The sequence below is a fragment of the Salvelinus namaycush genome, unplaced genomic scaffold, assembly GCF_016432855.1.
Source record: "Salvelinus namaycush isolate Seneca unplaced genomic scaffold, SaNama_1.0 Scaffold31, whole genome shotgun sequence".
In the NCBI taxonomy this organism is placed as follows: Eukaryota; Metazoa; Chordata; class Actinopteri; order Salmoniformes; family Salmonidae; genus Salvelinus; species Salvelinus namaycush.
Genome location: NW_024060008.1, coordinates 405,958 through 411,853, shown reverse-complemented (window position 1 = coordinate 411,853; position 5,896 = coordinate 405,958).

Genomic DNA, 5,896 nt, shown 5'->3' with positions numbered 1-5,896 from the left:
GGCTTTTACGGTTACAGAAGTCAACAATTGAGAGTGCCTGGGGACACACAGGGCCTGGGTTAACCTCTACATCACCTGAGGAACAGAGGAGTAGGATGAGGGTACGGCTAAAGGCTATCAGAACTGGTCATCTAGTGCGGTGTGAACAGAGAATAAAAGGAGCATAATGTAATGTACAGACAGGGTTTGGTAGGGTGCGGGTACAGTGGAGGTAAACCTAGGCATTGAGTGACGATAAGAGAGGTTGCATCTCTGGAGGCACCAGTTATGCTAGGTGAGGTCACCGCATGTGTGGGAGGTGGGACAAAAGAGCTCTCTGAGGCATGTTGAGTGGGACTAGGGGCTCCGCAGTAAAATAAAAACAATCATAACTATCCTTAACAACAGTATACAAGGCATATTGACATTAGAGAGACATAAAGCGAGGCATAAAGCAATCACAGGTGTTGATTGGGAGAGCTAGCTAAGACAACGGGCAAGACAACAGTTAATCAGCTAAGACAACAACAGGTAAAATGGAGATGAATGGGCAGAGAGGGTCAGTTAACTACACACTGGGCCTGAGTTCGAGGCTGGGGCCGACAGATAAACAAAATGAAGTACCGTGATGAATGAACAGTCCAGCAGGCATCAGCTATGTAGCCAAGTGATCATAGGGTCCAGTGAACAGCAATATATGAACCAGGGAAGCCATTAGGTAGTCGATACAATGCTAGCTGGGAGATGCGCTTGGCTCGAGGCTAACTGGTGCTAGCTTCGGGACAAGGGCATTAGCCACTATAGCCACTCCAGTGCGTCCGGTGCAAAGGTCCAGAGCTTACGGCAGGAATCCGGTGATGTAGTGGCTTCTAGTCGTCTCAGTGAAGAGTCTGGGAGGCATCAGCTGTGCAGCCGAGTGATCATAGGGTCCACTGAGCAGGCCGGGAGATGGGCCTCACTCAAGGCTAGCTTCGGGGCTGGGCCACTCGGTGGCAGCTAGCTAGCTGTGATTATCCGGTGTAATGGTCCTGAGCTTACGGCAGGAATACGGTGATGTAGAGAAAAACAGTCCGATATGCTCAGGGTTGATATCGCGCTGTGCAGACTGGCATGTATTATCCAGGCTAAAAGCGGCTGGTGTCTGAGCTAAAAAGGTAAAGGCCGCTAGCAATGGCTAACAATGACTCAATACCTAGTAGCTAATTAGCTGGTTAGCTTCTGATAGCTAGCTTCTGCTGGAGTTTCCAGCTATAAGGTCTAAAAAATTGCAGTTCCGTATCACATTGGGTGAGGTGTGTTGCCAAAAAAAAGAGGAAAAAAACATAACATTTACAACAAACACATCTTACTGCTACGCCATCTTGGATTACAAGGTGACTCAGTTAAAAACCATTGGATATAGCAAACTCTGAAATTATTTAGTATTTCTGTGCCCATGAAAACTGTTTTCCCAGCGTAACATAAGGAGCCACTAAATGATACATAATTCCAGTGCATTTCAGAAAACAAGAAAACTGTCCGACAGCAAGATCCCGTATTTAAGTTGAAGTTCATCATATGACAAGCGTAACATTATGACTATAACTACTGTTCCCTGAAATAGGGAAACTAGGTACAACATACTATTAAATCCACATAGTTATGACTATAACTACTGTTCCCTGAAGGAGGGAAACTAGGTACAACATACTATTAAATCCACATAGTTATGACTATAACTAGTGTTCCCTGAAAAAGGGAAACTAGGTACAACATAATATTAAAGTCACGCCTCGCTGGAAGCCCTGCCTTCCACAGGTGATGAGCGTGAGGCTCGGATTTATTCCTTAAATGTAATACCGCTCTTCACCATTTTCATTTTTCAGAGTAAATAACTCACGGACACTAGAGAAGCTTAACCAGGTTTAATTCTTCCCAAAGAGTCGTTACAGCCGTAGTTCAGACAAAAACATGTTCTCACCATCAGAAGTATATATACCCCACTTTGGACACTCCTCCTAGACACTAGAGAAGCTTAACTTCTTCTGGCTTCCGACGTCGGGCACAATATGACAACAGCCAGCTCAAGAGCAGGGCGCAAAATTCAAAATATATATATTTTTAATATTTAACTTTCACACATTAACAAGCAACTTTCCAATACAGCATTTGAAAGATAAACATCTTGTGAATCCAGCCAACATGTCCGATTTTTAAAATGTTTTACAGCGAAAACACCACGTATATTTATGTTAGCTCACCACCAAATACAAAAAAGGACAGACATTTTTCACAGCACAGGTAGCATGCACAAAGCCAACCTAACTAACCAAGATCCAACCAAACTAACCAAGAAACAACTTCATCAGATGACAGTCCTATAACATGTTACACAATAAATCTATGTTTTGTTCGAAAAATGTGCATATTTGAGGTAAAAATCAGTTTTACATTGCTGCTACCATCACAGCTACTGTCAGAAATAGCACCGAAGCAGCCAGAGTAATTACAGACGCCAACGTCAAATACCTAAATACTCATCATAAAACATTTCTGAAAAATACATGGTGTATAGCAAATGAAAGACAAAGATCTTGTGAATACAGCCAATATTTCCGATTTTTTAAGTGTTTTACAGCGAAAACTGTCATCTGATTAAGTTGTTTCTTGGTTTGTTCTAGGTTAGTTTGGTTGATTTTTGATTTTGCTACCTGTGCTGTGAAAAATGTCTGTGCTTTTTTCTATTTGTTGGTGAGCTAACATAAATATATATTGTGTTTTCCCTGTAAAACATTTAAAAAAATCGGACATGTTGGCTGGATTCACAAGATGTGTATCTTTCATTAGCTGTATTGGACTTGTTAATGTGTGAAAGTTAAATATTTCAAAAAAAAAAAAAATGAATTTCGCGCTCTGCCTTTTCAGTGGAATGTGGGAGGAGTTACGCTAGCGGAACGGGGGGGCGAGACAGGTTAATATCTCAATGTTCAAAGTTTAGAATCCAACAGTCATAAAGTTACACTCCCTTTCAGTCGGTCAACCTCGGTACAACATACTATGGGGAAATACAATCATTCCACGAACCAAACGGATACTAAATGAAACGGCCCCTGGCAGACCACCCAGACCTGACCCCGCAAAATACGTCAGTTTTGTCAATTTATTAATTGTGTTTTGTTTGAAACACTCCTGTCAATGTTGAGTAAGGAAGCACACCCAATTACGCATATAGTAGTAGGACTAGTCTACCTGGCCTGCGCGCAAATGTAGGCCTATAAATGTGCCTATTTGGGGATGTCTGACAGTATTTCTGATTGTCTTAACGCTGCACCACTAATGAGTTGTGAAGCTTCTCATATAAAAAAATTATTCACCTCAAACAGCAAGTAAACAAAGTCTAATCAAAATCAATTGCGTATGACAATAGTTCCTCAAAGTATTTTCGTAAAATATTTCCAGCTCTCACCCTTTCGATAACCACTCGGCATGAAAGGGAAAAATGTAATGCTCTGATCCAGTGGAAATGTCATAAAATACCTGATTACTTCTTATTCTTTTCACAAATAGCCGACAGCTGTGTCTGTCCCGAACTCACTGGCGTGGGAAACTAACAGCCCAGAATATATTATACAATGTTGCAAGCTTGCTATCACAAGTTTCAGAGGACCCAGTTGATACAATGTTTCAAGTTTGTTGTAGACATGCCATGTGCAGCAAATGTGATTTATAGGATATTTTCTACCTGCAGAATGCAATGTTTTTATTTGTTAGCTTTATGTAGGCTATTTTTTTACATAGTTGGCAATGGAAATAAAAGGTACTTTTAGATTTGTATAATTTTAATTCAGATAGAATGTAGATTAATCACAGACAATGATTTTGAGATACTATTATCAATGAAATGAAACTGTTTCACGAAAATGTGCATATGAAAATGAGAACTGGCATCAGATTTGTAGTAATGGTCAGATACATTGGCACTCCAACTGGAAAAGGTTGCCGACTGCTGGTGTAGTTTATTACTGAAAACTTCAGTAGCAGAATTTCCGAAGTCCAGCAGCAGAGTGGCTAGAGCGTTGGACTAGTAACCGAAAGATTGCAAGATCGAATCCCCGAGCTGCCAAGGTATAAATATGTTGTTCTGCCCCTGAACAAGGCAGTTAACCCACTGTTCCTAGGCCGTCATTGTAAAATAAGAATTTGTTCTTAACTGACTTGCCTAGTTAAATAAAGGTTACATTTAAATAAATAAATAAATAAATGGTGTTTCATGCCAAACCATTTTTTACAAATCCGTCAAGGCACCAACTTTGAGAAGGGTTTAAAACAAAGGTTTCAAACCAATTCATGACTGTAATTGAATCTAGGTATGTTTCACCTTTAATGTAAGGGCATGAAAAAAAATTGGCTGAATATTATACAATGACTTATCAACAGCTCTAATAATTTGACCCCCACAGGAAATCTTCACTGGCAATTCTAGAATATACTATATAGCCTAGAAACCTGGTTAAACTATCATTATGACATCATGGATGAATTCTAGAATATACTATATATCCTAGAAACCTGGTTAAACTATCATTATGACATCATGGATGAATTCTAGAATATACTATATATCCTAGAAACCTGGTTAAACTATCATTATGACATCATGGATGAATTCTAGAATATACTATATATCCTAGAAACCTGGTTAAACTATCATTATGACATCATGGATGAATTCTAGAATATACTATATATCCTAGAAACCTGGTTAAACTATGACATCATGGATGGCCAGTCCTTGTACTCATAGTGTAGTGAATATAGGGGGTAGCCCTGAGCTGAACTCAAACCAACACCTTATAACTGTTACACCAAGATGTCTGAACTTCTTGATGAGGTCGCTAGGTGTTGGGTTACAGTTGCTACAATAGCTTTCTCTATGAATTTGAGAGTGGTTACATTTCTCCAGCCCCCACCCCTCAGCTGTTTATCAAACCAAGTCTCTGGGCAGCCATTTTGTTGCTGTTTAAATACTGGGTTGTCCCTTTAAAAAAGCCACACAACAATCAATCAACCAATAACAAAGCTGTAATTCCACCACTGTTATGCTAATAAGATGATGGATGGGGGTGGAGAAATGTAACTACTTTCAAATTCATAGACAGACCTATGGATGCAAGGACTGACCATCCATGATATCAACATTATAGTTTTAAAAATCAAAATATGGATGTAGCAATTGCAGATTTCCCCTTTAACACCACACATCCTTCCAGTTCTCTGCTGCCAGTGACTGGAACGAATTTCAAAAATCGCTGAAGCTGGAGACTTATATTTCCCTTACCAACTTTAAACATCAGCTATCTGAGCAGCTAACCGATCGCTGCAGCTCTACATAGTCCATCTGTAAATAGCCCACCCAATCTACCTACCTCATCCCCAAACTGTTTTCATTTACTTTTCTGCTCTTTTACACACCAGTATCTCTACTTGCACATCATCATCTGCTCATTTATCACTCCAGTGTTAATCTGCTAAATTGTAATTCTTCGCTACTATGGACTATTCATTGCCTACCTCATGCCTTTTGCACACACTATATATAGACTTTCTTTTTTTCTACTGTGTCATTGACTTGTTTATTGTGTTATTGGCTTGTTTATTGTTTATTCCATGTTATTCCATGTGTAACTATGTTGTTGTCTGTGTCACACTGCTTTGCTTTATCTTGGCCAGGTCGCAGTTGTAAATGAGAACTTGTTCTCAACTGGCCTACCTGGTTAAACTATCATTATGACATCACAGCCACCTGGTTAAATAAAAAAATAAAACAGTTCAACAACTGCAGAGTTTGTGTCTCTGTATTTAAGACAGTACTTACTAGTGTTAATCAGGGCCCGTTCATCGTTAGAACCATTGGATGCCTTAAGATGCGTTTGGGAAA